We start from the raw sequence: 17,804 nt of genomic DNA on the forward strand, positions 1-17,804 counted from the left end.
TAGTGGCAGAAGAAGTGATACAAATTCTTGAAGCATTTGTTTGTTTGATATATGGATTCCCAAGGGAAAAATCTGTAAACACATGCCGAGCACTTCTTCTAAAGAAAATGGTTGGAGAAGACGAAGTTTTGACTGTTAAGTCTAAAGTTGACCTTTCAAGGTAACCACCTTGCCAGGACAACCTATGTCAGCATGTCTTCAGGACAAACTATCGTCTTGCCATATTGAAGAAGGCCAACAACTCCACAATAGAGTGTCCAGAACCATTTGACGATAATTAAGGATAGATTGTAAAGGACAATGTGTTGGAACAACACATTCACGCTCTAAAGTATGTTTTTAATGACACTGTTTGTGTTAAAACAAGTATTTTTAATTTGTATTTGTTGGCTTCTTACCATTGAAGTGAAATATTACCACATTATCTGTTATTTGCTTACTGTGAGATATTATAATGCGTTACTTTTGTATATAAATGATATGTTTTCGTGTTTTTTAACGGTAAAAATACTATTATCAGTTAGGAAATGCATTTAATATTAAAAAACATTGTGAATGCACTTGTAAGTGTCAGAAACAATCTTTATACATAAACATAATAAGTTAAAAAAGCTAGTACGTCTCAAAATATATTAACATGCACATTAGGAATTTTTTCTTCAAATTTGTTATTTAACCCATCCACTTTTATTGTCTTATATATCATAATAATTGATAATATTCACATGAAATGTTATATTATTATATTCCTTAGTCCCATACGTGTACATAAATGTAGTTAGGATGATAATTGTATTTAAAATGCTTTTCAGGTACAAATTAAAACATGTCATTAGCCAAAAAAGCATAATTTTTGGTAGCTTTTTCATAAATATAGTCATTTTTTTCATAAAATGTATAATTTTTCACAAAAAATGTATTTGTTTAATAACAATTATATGTTATTAAATGCTTATATTAAAAAGCTTACCAAAAGCTAGGAAAATAAATGTTGTTAGTGTCATTTGCGAAATAACGGTATTTTCAAGTTTTTTTTATCGGCCATCTTGGCGGCCATCTTGGATTTAGACCCCATAGGAACACTTTTTTTCTTGGGAACAAAAATTTTCTTTTACCCAAGGCAATGTAGAACATCATCAGCATACTTAAAAAAACACTTCCAATCATGCATGGTGGACCTCCGTTCCTCATAGACTAGAGTGAGCTTGTCTGTCGGTCTGTTGGTCTGTCGGTCAGTTTGTCGGTCGGTCCGTGTCCGCTCTCTAATTCAAGAAGTTTTCAACCGATCTTCACCAAACTTGGTCAGAAGTTGTATCTAGATGATGTCTAGGCCAAGTTCGAACATGAGCATTGCCGAGTGAAAAACTAGGTCACGGGTTTACTTAGTGCGCTTTAAACATTCCTCATGTTGTCCGCTCTGTAATTCAAGTAGTTTTCATCAGAGCTTCACCAAACATGGTCAGAATTTGTATCTAGATGATGTCTAGACCAGGTTTGAACATGGGTCATGCCGGGTCAAAAACTAGGTCATGGGATCACTTAGTGCGTTTTAAACATTGAGCATGGTGTCCGCTCTCTAATTTTAAGTAGTTTTCATCCGATCTTCACCAAACTTGGTCAGAAGCTGTATCTAGATGATGTCTAGGTCAAGTTCGAATATGGGTCATGCCGGGTCAAAAATTAGATCCCTGGGTCACTTAGAACGTTTTACACATTCAGCATGGGTCTGCTCTCTAATTCAAGTAGTTTTCATCAGATCTTTACTAAACTTGGTCAGAAGTTGTATCTAGATGATGTGAAGGTCAAGTTCGAACATGGGCCATGCAGGGTCAAAAACCAGGTCACCGGGTCACTTAGTGCTTATTAAACATTGAGCATGGTGTCCGCTGTTTTTTGTGAAGACAGCATGCAAAATATTTTGTGTCAATACGGCATGTGGGGGTATTCGTCACGTCTGTGACAAAGCTCTAGTTTGTTCTTGGACAGAGCATAACTCATTAAGTACTGAAGTGATTCACATTAAACTTTATTTAATTGTAGTGGGCGCGAAGGTGAAGTGCAGACTACAAGAACCATAATTATTTTTGTAGGATTTACAGATGCATAACCCATTAGTCAAATATCTTTGAAGGGCCTTACAGCTATAGTATTTAAAGTACACAGATGAAACTGTGTACATTGATAGAGATCATTTTGCATACTACTACATCATGATCTATTGTAATTTGCTTACTCTTTAATTGTCTTTTTTCTGTGTGGAGCATAACTGTAAGTATGGTATTCGAATGTACCTTCATAGATAGATGGCCTGAGAAAAAATGCTATGGTTTAGTACAATAAGTCTCCATTATGTGCAGAATTATTTATTTTCGTTCTCTCGGCAGTATGCACATATTCATGTATGCCCTGTATATGATAAACAAAAGGGCAACCACTAAGTATTAAAGCTAATAAAAAAAACTAAATTTTTTGTTCAGAGGACTTTGAGGGGAAGTGCAGAGTAAAGGTACCATCAATTGTTACAGATCTAAATCTCTCTGTTAATTTGTATCTGCGCTTTATAATTCTCTTACAATTATACTTAAGATAAAACTGTTTAGATCTGAAGAGAACATAGTGGGTAAGTACACAATTTATGCACGAACTTGAAAACACTTTATTTTTAAATAAGATATTTACCTTTATATTTTCTTGTGCAGAGCCAAATTACACATTGGTATGTTATGACACATCATATGCACAATAAGTATTCAAGATTTTCAAATAAAACTTTGTCGTGATTGAACTCATTGAGAGAAACTGCGGGGTGCAAGAACCATACCTCCTTTATTAAAACATTTATTTCTGGAGTTATTGCCGTTTGTTAAATGTTATTATACAAACTATAAGTTAAAGTTGGTTTAACTTGATAATTCATGTTTCAAATGAGGACATTTAGAAAGGGTTCGGCGTTCAATGAATAAATAAAAAATGTCTTTTTCCCCAACTTTAAGGTGAAGCACTAAAATTTGGGTGAAAATAATACTTCGGGAACATTCCGATTTTGTTGAAACGATATAAACAGTCTTGCATGCCATACATATAGGTGGCATAAAATGGAACGGTTAGATATTTATACTCTGTCGATAAGCTTTCACGTTGATACAATTATGAATGAATACCCTTTCTCTATTAACATAACTATGCACTCTAGTTTTAGCTGACCTGTGCACACCGTGCTCGTGGTGAGTTTTTGTGATCGCCTTTTGTCCGTTGTTCGGCGTCAACATTTGCCTTGTAAACTCTCTAGAGGCCACATTTATGGTCCAATCTTCATGAAATTTGGTCAGAATATTAGTCTTAATGATATTTTGGATGAGTTCGACAATGGTTTCGTTTGCTTGAAAAACATGGCAGCCAAGGGGCAGGGCATTTTTCCTTATATGGCTATAGTAAAATCTTGTTAACACTCTAGAGGCCACATTTATTGTCTGATCTTCATGAAACTTGGTCAGAATATTCATCCCAATAATATCTTGGACGAGTTTGAAAATGATGCCGGTTGGTTGAAAAACATGACCGCCAAGGGGCGGGGCATTTTTCCTTATATGGCTATAGTAAAACCTTGTTAACACTCTAGAGGCCACATTTATTTTTCGATCTTCATGAAACTTGGTCAGAAGATTTGTCCCAATGATATCTTGGATGAGTTTGAAAATGGTAACCTCTGCTTGAAAAACATGGCTGCCAAGGGGCGGGGCATTTTTCCTTATATGGCTATAGTAAAATTTTGTTAACACTCTAGAGGCCACATTTATAGTCGGATCTTCATGAAACTCTGTCAGAAGATTCATCCCAATAAAAGCTTGGGCGAGTTCAAAAATGATGCCGGTTGGTTGAAAAACATGGCCACCAAGGGGGCGGGGCATTTTTCCTTATATGGCTATAGTAAAACCTTGTTAACACTCTAGAGGTCACATTTATTATCCGATAATCATGAAACTTCGTCAGAAGATTTGTCCTAATGATATCTTGGATGAGTTCGAAAATGTTTTTGGTTGCTTAAAAAACATGGCCACCAGGGGCGGGGCATTTTTCCTTATATGGCCATTGTAAAAAAAATGTTAACACTCTAGAGGCCACATTTATTTCCAATCTTCATGAAATTTGGTCAGAAGATTGGTCTCAATGATATCTTGGATGAGTTCGAAAATAATTATGTTTGCTTGAAAAAACATGGCTTCCAAGGGGCGGGGAATTTTTCTGTATATGCATATAGTAAAATCTTGTCAACACACTAGAGGACACATTTACTGTCCGATCTTCATGAAACTTGGTCAGAAGATTAATTCCGATACTATCTTGAACGTGTTCAAAAATGATACCGGTTGGTTGAAAAACATGGCTGCCAGCGGGCGGGGCATTTTTCCTTAAATGGCTATAGTAAAACCTTGTTAACACTCTAGAGGCCTCATTTATTTTCCGATCTTGTCAGAAGGTTTGTCCCAATAATATCTTGTTATCTCAGGTGAGCAACTTTGGGCTTCAGGCCCTCTTGTTTAATAACTTACATTTCGTTAATAGCATTTTTGTTAAAGGTCTCGACACAATCTGTTAATTTCATAATGCAAGTTAACCTGGTGAACTTGGTGTGCGTTATCAATTAAGTTTATTTTAACGTAGACTGTTTATGCATGGTTTGTGTTATTTTCTCTTCGTGATTCAACGATAGAAGTGTCAAAATAATCTTTTGCGAACGCTACAAAAGGTAAACTACGTAAATCGAATCGAAAACAGAGCTTAATGTAGATCTATCAGTTTTTGTAGATCAAATGGTGTGTAAATACAGACAACCACTGAGAGATTTAAACTGAAAACGGCGATTACCGTAGGCCATTTTCAGAAAATCGGTTATCTTATTATTATCAGCACATAATTTAAAACGACTGTACACAGTCCTTCATATTTGACTACCGATATGTGTTATGCATTATGTGTTTTTACTGTGTCGTGAACAGAAACTAGCAGAATATTTAGGGGCGTGACATTTGGGTTTGAGTAAAGAAGGAAGTTAAAACATTTGTATTAATTGTGTTTCATTTGGTGGAGTTAAATATAAATTGAATTCATGAACATCTAGTCAGTTGTTGTTTATTTATAAAATGGCTACCGCTGTCTGTTCAGCTAATAAAAGTTCAGATTTAGTAAAGGACTATATGTGTAGTGCTTGCAAAGAAAAACAGTTTGAAGAAAGTGCAGAAAACTACTGTAAGCAATGTCTTAAGCTATTTTGTGGCAAATGTATTAACCTTCATGATCAGGTATACGAAAAACATTTCACGCTCGGGAGGGGAGACATTAACCAATGGCCCCTCAATAAAAAACGGAGGATTTTCTACATGAATGTGAGGTCCACGTAGGAATGAAACTGGACATGTTCTGCGAAGACCACAGTCGACTGTGCTGCACTAATTGTGATTTCCTAAATCACAGGTATTTCATCTTTATATCATGTGTCTTTAAAGATATATTTGAGATCTGTGTCTGCGTAGTCATGAGTTTCAGACGCACAATTAAAGTCGTTGTATATTGTTTGAAGGGAAAGGTTTTCATTATTTTAGTTTGTGACAGAGTATTGCCATACTTGCATAACATATTTATATATATAAAAAATCTCTTAAAAATAACATCTAATAATTTATGAATTTTATTTATGTTTAAAAGTGCAGAACCTCCAAGAAGCGGATCAAAGGGTGCAGCAAAGCATAATGCCAAATCTAAAGCATCAATATTAAAGCAAAGAGTTGATCCTGATATTAAAAGTAAAACCAATGGAAACAATAGTACAAAAAGTGATAAGTCTGAGAGTCACGCTGGTTCAATGGCTACTAAAGATGTGGTTAGTATTGCTGACGGAGGTCAAAAGGGCAAGGATACAATTGAGAAGAGGTAAATAATTTTACAAGTTGGATTATACGATTTTTTTTTCACAAATATGCATAGATTATTGTCCCCTACCGGTTTCAGGATCCAGAAAACCACCATTTTCAGCAGTATTTCTAGTTTTATTTGTTGCCATAGCAACCAGAATTTTTAACGTAGGAACACAATGAAATGATGTGCATAATGTCCATATTGCCATCTATCGCTATTTCAAGTTTCATGAAATCATAATAAGAACTTTTAAAGTTATCGCAGGATCCAGAAAATCACCATTTTCAGCAGTATTTCTAGTCTATTTGTCTAATTTTTGCCGTAGGAACAAAATGAAATGACATGCATATTGCCATCTATCCATGTTTCAAGTTTCATGAAAAAATATTAAGAACTTTTAAAGTTATGGAACTATTGGCTGGGTTAAACACACTGAAAGTAAACAAATTTGACATGGATTTAACGGGAATTAAATACATCTTTGAAAATCAACTGTTTATTACAGAATTGTTTGTTTTTACTTTTTTTCTTAACCAATTGAAACGTAGTTACAGAAGGATACCTCCCATTAAAAAATCGGATGATTTACCAAAAAATAATTATACATTAACAGACAAATATCTTGCCTACTTGTCAGCAGTTTGAAATTTCCTTGAAAATAATTATTGTTTACACTTTGAGTTTCATGTTACGTGTACATGTATTCAGCCTTAACGTTGCTTTTAATTATTGCACAACCTGTGCCAACTGCAACAACATACAGGGCATAGAGCAGTAAATCTTAACCTTTGATAACATTTTGGTATTGAAATATAGTATATTCAGTGTGTTTTTTATGTCGGCCCCATTCCCCTAAAAAAAGAGTATACATTTTTTCCCAATTTTGAAGAAAAATCCCCTCCAGAATTAAAAAAAAAATTAATTTAAAAATATGATTTTGAATTATTATAAAGAGTTGTTTTAAATATTAAATTAGTTTTTCCAAGATCAGTGGACTTTTCACATGAATTGCCAAAATGACCAGGAAAATGCCTGATGTATCGATATATTGTGTCAATTTTTTTTGATAAAAACATTCCAATTTGGTCCATTTTATTGATAAAAATGCTCAAATTTGCCATTTTATCGATAAAAAAATCTCAATTAGACTCAAATTGGCTAGGAAAACTGAGACTGTGCATGATGGCTGAACTGTCTGAAACTCATGTTGAAAAAACCATTGATATATATTTAAGAAAAAGGACAGAGACATTCAGCTGTGTATATCACATTCATACATACATGTGTATTCATATAATACATATCATTACATATAAAATAGTAAATTTTTTATTTTCCCCTTTTCCTAAAAAAACGACGTGTTTTTCCCCTTTGGACGGGCCCCACCACCATTCCCCTATAGGTGAACAAAACACTGATTATATCTTTATTATTTATTTCTCTGACATTATATATGCGAAAATAACTAAAATGTGGTTGAAAATTAATTTAATTTTCACTGTCATATTATTTATTATGCTGAGGTAACTTAAGGTAGCGCACTCGTTATGATTTCCCGCGATTTCTTCAAAGATTGAAAGGCCTTTTTACCTGCTTACTTATGGATATCTAATTTAAGCAGGTGCTAATGCGAAGTTGTCGTGGTCGAGTGGTTAAGGCAATAGACTAGAAATCTTTTGGGATCTTTCCGCGCAGGTTTGAAATCCTGCCGAAAACGCATACTTTTTGCGACGCTTTTTATTTCTTTTCTAACGTAATTTGATTTAATATAGCATATAAGCTATGTTTATTGTTGAATATGTTGCAATTTGTATGCACATTCTTCAATTTTTAAAATGAAAACAATGTTATTGCTAAATTGGGTGATTTACTGATGAAAATACGAATCATGCATGTTGCATTTGTATTATTATTTCAAAAAGTAAACGAGTAATCTGTCTAATTCTTGGTATTTTTGCTGTGTAAAGTGTATCTATAAAAACTAAGTTCAAAATAGTACTTAAATGATACTATTTTAAATTTTAATACGCTTTGTTTTTAACCAACCCAATTTCTACTTGGCTGAAACCACTTACATATCATGGGGCTCTTCCATAGATAACAAGTTATAAAAAATTAATGTCTGTAAAAGAATACTTATTTCATCATGTTTAAACTTTATAAACACCTGTACTGCATATGTACACACCCACTGCATGCCCATATTTGGAAATCTGGATGAATTATGGACCTTTCATATACCCAAGGGGTGCAAACAAACTGGACAAAAGCCGAGCGTGGGGTGGTTTTGAAAAAAAAATCAGTATTTTTTTTTTAAAGCATCGAAATCCTACCTAAAAATGTGCATGTAGTTCAGTGAAATGATGCTGATTAAGAAAATAATACATTAGATTATATTTGGAAAGGTGCCCATTACGTGAATGAACTGGGGAATTTGTATAAATATAATAATAATTTGTAGAAATACAAAGATATAGTTTGCTGAAGCTCATTTTAAAGCATCAGTTGATGGATTGGTTTTCCAATACTTTGGCATAAATGATCAGCGTGATAAAATAGAGCGTCATACATAAGAACCAGGGCCTGAACTCCAAAGTCAACTACACAAATCAATGTTCAAGGTCAAAGTTATGTTCTTTTAACAGCATGGATTGATTACGCTCCCCCCAACAAATTTGGGGGGAGCATATAGTCGCCGCTTCGTCTGTCCGTCCGTCCTTGCACAAATTTTGTCCGGGCTATTTCTCAGCAACTAAAGACCGGAATGCAATGAAACTTTATGGGAAGCTTCACTACCAAGAGGAGATGTGCATATTAACTGCGCGTTCTGGTTGGATGATTTTTCACAGAGTTATGGCCATTTGGAATTTTCCATTAACTGTACATATAGTGCAATTCTTGTCCGGGCTATTTCTCAGCAACTAATGACCGGAATTCAATGAAACTTTATGGGAAGCTTCACTACCAAGAGGAGATGTGCATATTATCAGCGCGTTCTGGTCGAATGATTTTTCACAGAGTTATGGCCTTTTGAAATTTTCAATTAACTGTACATATAGTGCAATTCTTGTCCGGGCTATTTCTCAGCAACTAATGACCGGATTTCAATGAAACTTTATGGGAAGCTTCACTACCAAGAGGAGATGTGCAAATTATCAGCCGGTTCTGGTCGGATGATTTTTCACAGAGTTATGGCCCTTTGAAATTTTCTATTAAAAAAATCTTGTCCCCCCAACTACTGTGCCCTCAAGACGTTTCCTTTTATCTGAATACATAGTGCAATATTGTGACTAAAAAACTTTGGGGAGTATCACCCGTCTCCGACGGTTTTTTGTTTTAATATAAGTTGCCAAAAGAGATTTACTTGGTGAAATAGAGTATCACACGATTAAACCTGTTCCCATAGGTAAAAGCCACCATTCCAGGCAAAATTTATGAAATATGTACCTGACACTTTGTCAAGGTCATAACTTTGCCAACTCTGTATGGTTTTTAAACCACTTAGCAGGAGTGACAACATTACAAGACAGTAAAATAATGTTATTAGGTAAAATTAAGGTATCTTTTAAAAGCAATGGTGGATTTTCATATAACTTGGCACAATAAGATCAGATTAGACAGCTTGTCACACGCAAGATCCATGTCTCTTTGTCCAATGTCTATGCTACTAAAAGAAATTCAAAGCTTAAAGGTCAAATTAAGGGATTTGTACAGGACACTTCGTCTGGAGTACATGTATAACTTTGTCCAGCAGTACCGCGGTATCTCACGAATTATGTGGCATTGACATTTCCTCTTAATAAAATATAATTCAAACACGCTGTATCGTTACCGTTACGCTGTTTCAGTTCCTTTATTAGGACTATTTATAAGGATAAATTCGAATCCATGCACAATTATATTTTATACGTTTTTTACGGCAAAAAATCTTCTTTTTAGCTGATTCGCGAGCGATCGTACATGAAAATAAAAAATATAATTTACATTTTGATTTTTTATGATAAATACAGATACGTATGTAGTTATGAAAATGTTTATTGTAGAGTTGGTTTGCAATTATTACTATACAAAAATGTAGCAGCGCCGTATATTAAATGAAAACATTGGGGACATCTTACACATTAACCGCAATACAATTAAGTTAGACATTTCTCGAGTTATATCTCGTGCCGGATATATCGCGCTCGCGATCTTTGCACCCCACCAACCGCGATATATCGGCGTTGCAGTGTATAACTTTGGCCAGCATGCATGGACTTTTTAAATAACACTGCATGAAATGGAGTGGCAAGCAAAAGCAAAAGTCCTACTGCCCAAGGTCAAGGTTACCATGCAAGGTTAAAGGCCAAATTTCAGGGATTTCAGTAGATATTGAAAACCAGCAGTCAAAATGACCCAAGGTCTCAAAATAATGAGGGTCCAAATAAAAATGATAATGGTCAAAATACTGAAGTAACTTGAAATTTTCCTAAATGTGTGTTTGAGGTTTTGTAATAGCTTATTCATCATAATAATGAATGAAACATTTTCACAAAAGCTTTATTATTTCCATAAATGATCATTTCTGGTCCTTTCTTCAGGATGGATTGTGGAAAACAAATGTGTCAAAATGGTGCAAGGCTAATGTTTTGCAGGAGTGAAAAATGAGAAATTGCAACTTGCTTGCATCAAAATGCAGGATTCTGATTCAATTGAAATCACTGAAATTAGATTTGTGATATTAAATTTAAAGGGACTGTCAACCACGAACGACGAAAAAATTAAAGTTCTAAAATACCGTATTTTTTTTTACAATTGTTAGTTTATATTGTTTAAAATATCACTACTGGTATATTACATTACTTGAAAAAAGTTCATATTTGCAGTATTTTCGGTAATAAATTTCGCGATGTGAAATCGAAAGTACATCGCGAAAATAGGGGAAATAATAGGTAAAATACCGTATTTTTTTACAATTATTAATTTATATTGATTAAAATATCACTACTGGTATATTACTTTACTTGAAAAAAGTTCATATTTTCAGTATATTCGGTAATAAAATTTCGCGATGTGAAATCGAAAGTACATCGCGAAAATAGGTGACATAATAGGTAAAGTACCGTATTTTTTTTTACATTTGTTAGTTTATATTGATTAAAATATCACTACTGGTATATTACTTAACTTGAAAAAAGTTCATATTTTCAGTATATTCGGTAATAAAATTTCGCGATGTGAAATCGAAAGTACATCGCGAAAATAGGTGACATAACGATTTACACACAATAAATATCGAAAGTAGATGGATCATTTTATATATAAAATATATACAATTCACTACGCATGCACAATTTGCATTTCTGGGTTTACCACGTGTCGATGATGATCAATCTACTGGTGTTATTTATAGTTAACTGGTAGTTAACTGGTAGACATACCCTGTAAAATTTATAACCAAATATACAGAAAATTTGAAAATTTAACAACTTTTTTCAAGTTATGTAAAATACCAGTCGTGATATTTTAATCAATTTAAAAAATACGGTATTTTACAACTTTTCTATTCTTCGTCGTCTTGGTTGACAGTCCCTTTAAAATGTAATCTGAATGATAAGACAAAGTGTCACTCATCACAAGCAGGTCAAATGTCAAAGATCAAGGTCACCGTTCGAGGCCTAATTATGGAAATGTAAGAAGCTTACATTTCTCCAACATGAAAGGTTTATCAATTACCTTCAACAGTGATAGGCATTACAAGATGGAGTGTAACACACAAAAACCAGGTCACTAGTTCTGAGGTCAAAGGTCAACATCACAAAACAAGGTCAATAGTTAAAACATTTAGCTGTTTTGCAATGAAGTATTTTGAAATAAATTTACAGAAAATACAAGCTCACTCAGCGGCACAACCATCTGGTTCAAAGGTAATGATCACAATTTAAGTTATTTTAATACAAAGAGAAATAAATTGAAACTTTTGTCTCAAACTAATATATGCCCTACTGTGGGGCAAATAGTTTTGACAGTGGCACTCTTGTTCAGAGTAAAGTTATTGTTATTAAGTAAAACATTGAAAACCAGGTTTTGAGTAATTGCCATGTTTTTTTTTCAAAAATTGTTATCTTAAACCGCATGTCTAGAGCAGTAATATTTACTATAATCAAGGTGCCTGAACCACGTGACTTTTTCGGCTATGTGTGGGACAATCGGATGTAAACAAAACGTCGCTTCAGGTAACGTTTTTGATTATTTCTTCATTATTTCAAAACCATTTTCAAAAAAACAAAGACGAGTGCCCGGTCATTGTAAAAAGACACAACTTTGTTAAGTTTGCGCAAAATTAATTAAGTATTTTTTCCAAAAAGTGCAACCGCGAGTTTGAAAACACATGAAGTGAAATGCTATGTGTGGTATATTTTTTGTTCAATCAACAAAAACATTGATTATAATATTGTCGAGGGTTTAAAAAATAGGGCGGACATTGTTATTCTTCATAGATAAGCTACTTACATTGTATAATTGCGCAAATACATCTAATTCGGAGTGTGTGTATATAAATGTTATACTGCTATGTGTGGGACACATTTTTTAAATGCTATGTGTGGTATACAAGAATTTGCCCGTCAGTTCTGCATTTAATATGAACACAGTTTTGTAAGAATCTAGAACATAAACTTTAGTCTGTCCTGAAAATATATCAAATTAACCAAATGTTACATTATTGAATACTGAAGTAATCGTGTAATGATTAAACAATTTATGTTTAACTGAACATAATTCTTATAAAAGCATACATGTTATGTTGAAATATAATATTTCTTTGGTTTACTTATTGTCTTTAAATAAATATAATGATTGATATTTCTGTCTGATTATTGAATTTGGTCCATTTTTTAATGAATGACAAAGAAAATAAGAGCACATGCTTTAAAATGGGTTTTACTTATATTGTTTTTCATATCTTCAGTATATCAAAATAAACACGTCATTAATAATAACATTACTTTATAACTAGCATGCACATGTAACAATAGAAATTAAAGCACCAAATACATAAAGAAGTACATTAGTATTCACAAAGAAATTGTAATCAGTCAATTTATGAATTTGCAAATCTTGCTATTCAAACATATGAATGCTCCAATTAAGTCATAACAAATGATCATCGCCAAAACGTCTTGACTTGTGGGGGTTATTATACCAACAAACATATTGAATTGCATCAATACTTCATTCACTTAAATTCAAATGAAATCTGAATAACTGAAAATAGTTTGAGATGTTTAATGAAAATACTCATTCGCCCCGGTCATGAAAGGGCGCTGCAAGATCTTGTTACCACTGCACCAAGTAATTAACATTAAATCATATAATGTTGTTCAATTTGTTGAAATGTCAAATTTTTATGTAATGTTTACTTTGATTGTTTTCTTTCCATGCAATACTTACACCATCTGGTAATAAAACAAACAGTCATTTAAACTTTGGAACATTTACTATACATGTTTGTATATGACAACTTTCCATTGATCAATATATCATTACGTCTCTTGAAGGTGCTTCCAAAAATAATTTAATCTCCCTGAAAAGAACAAAATACAAATGAAATAAACTGTTAAACTTAAAAAAAATAGCATGCGTGATATATCAGATAGCTCAATAGGATTTAGATACAAATACATGATTTTCCAGAAAAAAAATGTTATTGATCCTAGTGTCTATTTGTTTCAAAATGCTGTATGATCACTTTATGCTTATTTAATAACTATCGCCAGAGTCAAAAATGCCTACACATTCCTGCTAAAAAACACACAACTAACACTTTTTGTAGTTTTGTTGCAATAATATTCACATGACATCTTGCACAAACAATCCTTACGATTTTGTGTATTAAATAAGTGCATTAGTTGGCAGTAACAATTCACTGAAAATTCAACATTTTGTAACAATCAACTTTATAGAAACAAACAAGAAAAAGTTTGCCCAACGGAACTATTTTCCTGTCCGTGCGTGGGTGGCTTTGTGTTAGGAGATCCCCGACCGTGTTTTGACCTCTGCCACACTGTTCGCAAACAAATGGCATTCTAAAAGTAAACAAAATATGAATATAAGTTATCGACAATCATGATAAGTTTGAGTAACATGAACGTAGGATTATCATATTTAAGGCGCGCAAAACACTACCAACAATGTTTATTGACCAACTTTTGTTATTCAGACAGACTTAAAATATTATTGACGTTAATTTCAATCTTTCGATTCTCTAGTTAAGTTTGAATACCACACATAGCATTTAAAAAATTTGTCCCACACATAGCATCATTAAATTTTCATACACACACTCCGAATGAGATGTATTTGCGCAAACATACAATGTATGTAGCTTATCTATGAAGAATAACAATGTCCGCCCTATTTTTTAAACCCTCGACAATATTATAATCAATGTTTTTGTTGATTGAACAAAAAATATACCACACATAGCATTTCACTTCATGTGTTTTCAAACTCGCGGTTGCACTTTTTGGAAAAAATACTTAATTAATTTTGCGCAAACTTAACACAGTTGTGTCTTTTGACAATGACCGGGAACTCGTCTTTGTTTTTTTGAAAATGGTTTTGAAATAATGAAGAAATTATCAAAAACGTTACCTGAAGCGACGTTTTGTTTACATCCGATTGTCCCACACATAGCCGAAAAAGTCACGTGGTTCAGGCACCTTGATAATGTAGGTATATGACAGTGCTCCTCAACCTAGTTTATATGCCCCAAAACCTTATCAGGGAGGGGGGCATATAGATTGGCCCTAGTCCTTCCACAGGATTTTGTCCTTCCATTTATCAACACCCTGTTTAAAGAACTACTAACAAACATGAACCAGATTGGGAACTTGGGTACTTCAATATGTTGTTCTTTTTTTCCAACATACATGTAAGTGGGTTTTAAGGACAAAAGCAGAATGTTGGAACATCTGTGTCCTAAGGACTTAATTAAAGCATTTGAAATAATGCACAGAAAAATTGTCAATTGTCAGGAGATTCTTAGGTTGATTAGCAAAATTGTTGTTTTCTATCTTTGACTATAATACAAAAAATCTAAGGTGAGCAATCTAGGTCCAACCGGGTCCTCTTCTATTGTTTGAGACATACTTTCATTATTAATAAATGAGTCAAAATAACATCTAATAATTTATTAATTTTATTTATGTTTAAAAGTGAAGAACCTCCAAGAAGCGGATCAAAGGGTGCAACGAAGCATGATGCCAAATATGAAGCATCGATATTAGGGCATAGAGTTGGTCCTAATATTAAAAGTAAACCAAATGGAAACAATAGTGCAAAAAATGATAAGTTTGAGAGTCAAGCTGAGTCAATGGATACTAAAGTTGTGGCTAGTATTGCTGATGGATGTACAAATGATGAAGATACAATTGAGAAGAGGTAAATAATTTTACAAGTTGGATTATACGATTTTTTATCCCCCGCCAGAGGCCGAGGGATATTGTTTTGGCGTTGCCCGTCCGTCCGTCTGTCTTTCTGTCCTTCCGTCTGTCCGTCCGGAGCGATATCTTGGAAGTGCTTTTGCGGATTTCATTGAAACTTGGTATGAGTATATATATGGATAAAAGGATGATGCACGCCAAATGGCACTGTACACCATCTGATAATAACATAGTTATGGCCCTTTGTATCTTGTTAAATTGCTTTTTTTAGTGTCAAATATAACACTTTTGTGTCCAGAAGCATATTGGCGGGGGATATCAATTCAACGAATTTGCTTGTTTTACAACTATACATAGATTATTGTCCCATTCCGGTTTCACCGAAGGGGACTTATGGTTTGCGCTCTGCCTGTCTGTCTGTCTGTCTGTCTGTCTGTCTGTCTGTCTGTCTGTCTGTCTGTCTGTCTGTCTGTCTGTCAGTCAGTCACACTTTTCTTGCTTGGCAATAGTCTTGTTTATTCTTCTAACCCCTTCTTGGCATAGGGTTGATAGTATTTTGATAAAGTATTATCTTTTGAATTTCAATAACACTTTAAGCCCCATTCTGATTACTTCAGAGACACTTAAACATCCTTGTTGACTCTGATTTTGTGTACTTGATGTTTTGTATTGATGAATGTTATGGAACGTGAGAAAAACATATAATCCATATAATCTGCACATAGCCTGGACACCGTCATTGCTCTTTTGTCATAGAAGAAGTCTCCGTCTTCATTCAACAGAAATAAACCATAGATTGTATTGATGTGATTTGGCAGCCTCATATCAACTATGCATACATGTGGTAAGACCACATTTTCTTGTTCAGAGTACAAGTACAAATGTTAGTAAAGACTGTTGATGCTATCAAGAGTAAACTTAATAGGTTGACAAATCTCATTGAGAAGAATTACAGTGCACTCTTACCACCTGTCCTCATACTTGGAGTTATTTCATACATACATGTAAATGTTGTTTTTTCATACATACTTGTTGTCTAGCGCATCACTAAGGCTACACAAGCTATCAGCTTGGAACTTGTTAGTCATATAGTCGTATAGTCAGATACATATTAAAAGGAAGTGCAACGCATAAGAACCTTTATTATGCACTTCATTCGTTTTGAGTTATTTCCTGCTCATAATGTTCTGATCCCTGTTTATGAGAGGAATTCACCAGGCATAAACATGACTAATGCTGGGACAGTGAGAATGAAGCAGTGATTTGCAAATCAATTATCAATAAACAGACTATGATGATTCTAGTTTGAAAAATGTGCATTTTAAATAACCAGTTATACTTTATAGCTAATTTAGAGGAATAAAGGAGGGATTTTGCTCCAAACAAGTTTTTTGTTGTTGAAAAGTTTGAATGAGCTTTAGGTCATTGTCACTTAAAAAGATCACTTTCAGAAATCATGTTGAACTATTTAATTTTAGTACAATACAAAAAATGTATTTTACTAACCCAACAGTTTTGTTAAAACAAAATGATGAAGTCATGCAATATTGTAATGCTATTGTTAAAATGATCTATAGCCAGTATTTTTTTGTACTGTTTGTTTATTTCAGGTAAACGTCAATGGAAACATCCCTACACAGATTACAAATAATTGTTTATGTAATTGGAGCAATAGTGACAGTTTTAATAATATTTTGTTTAATTATCTTGAAAATGTTTTTTTGGGATGGAACACCTTCAACAACACCTAACCTTGACTTAGACGAAATAAAAACACAGTTACAAGAATTGCAAAGTAATATGAGAAATGAAATGATTGAGCTTAAACAAGGTTTCAGATCAAGTTTAAGTACAACAAAAAAAGAGCTGATGAACGAAATACCTGGCAATGAAAAAACTAAACAAACTTTTTTCGAACTTGTGAAAGATGAAATTGAAAATACTCAAAGGATAGAAACAATGGAAAACGAAATTAAAAGTAATAAAGAAACATTTGCAACAATTGACACAACTATTATGAAACTTAAAGAGAATAATGAAAATAAGCAACAACAACTTGAAAAAAGTATTACAGATAATATGGAAAGTATAAGGCAAACTATAGAAACAACTGCTAATGATTTTGGTAAGAAAAATGATACCACAAAAGGAATTGTTAATATTTTGGAAATAAAACATACTACCACAGAAAAGAAAGTTAAAGATTTTGAAATGAAATTTTCTACCCAAGAACAGCTGCTGGATAACATGCCTTCTTTTATTGAAGATGCTAAGCAGCAAGTAGAACAACTCAATATTGCCATGGACAAGTCAAAAGAAGTTTTAAAGAAGTACGGCGATACACAAAAAATAATTCAGCAAAACACTTTTGACAAAGGTATTTATATCAATCGTGTCCATTGTAATAATTATCCCCACGCTTTTCGGAGAAAAAGTGGGGATATTGTGGTTATCTCCGTCTTCTGT

The 17,804-nt window shown here is 33.5% G+C and overlaps 1 long non-coding RNA gene across 3 annotated transcripts in view; it reads left to right on the forward strand.

Annotated features, from left to right (window-relative positions):
• Positions 1–4,747: 4,747 nt before the first annotated feature.
• LOC127860391 (uncharacterized) overlaps positions 4,748–17,804 on the forward strand; it is a 122,501-nt gene continuing 109,444 nt past the window's right edge. The window contains exons 1-5 of one of the 3 annotated variants that reach the window (XR_008039737.1): positions 4,748–5,472; positions 5,704–5,928; positions 15,112–15,336; positions 16,949–17,463; positions 17,605–17,715. This is a non-coding gene — a long non-coding RNA (uncharacterized LOC127860391). Of the gene's footprint in view, positions 5,473–5,703; positions 5,929–15,111; positions 15,337–16,948; positions 17,716–17,804 lie in introns of all 3 variants that reach the window. The other 2 variants (XR_008039735.1, XR_008039736.1) reach the window with 2 other exon arrangements.

This window comes from Dreissena polymorpha, chromosome 15 (genome assembly GCF_020536995.1).
Source record: "Dreissena polymorpha isolate Duluth1 chromosome 15, UMN_Dpol_1.0, whole genome shotgun sequence".
Classification (NCBI taxonomy): Eukaryota; Metazoa; Mollusca; class Bivalvia; order Myida; family Dreissenidae; genus Dreissena; species Dreissena polymorpha.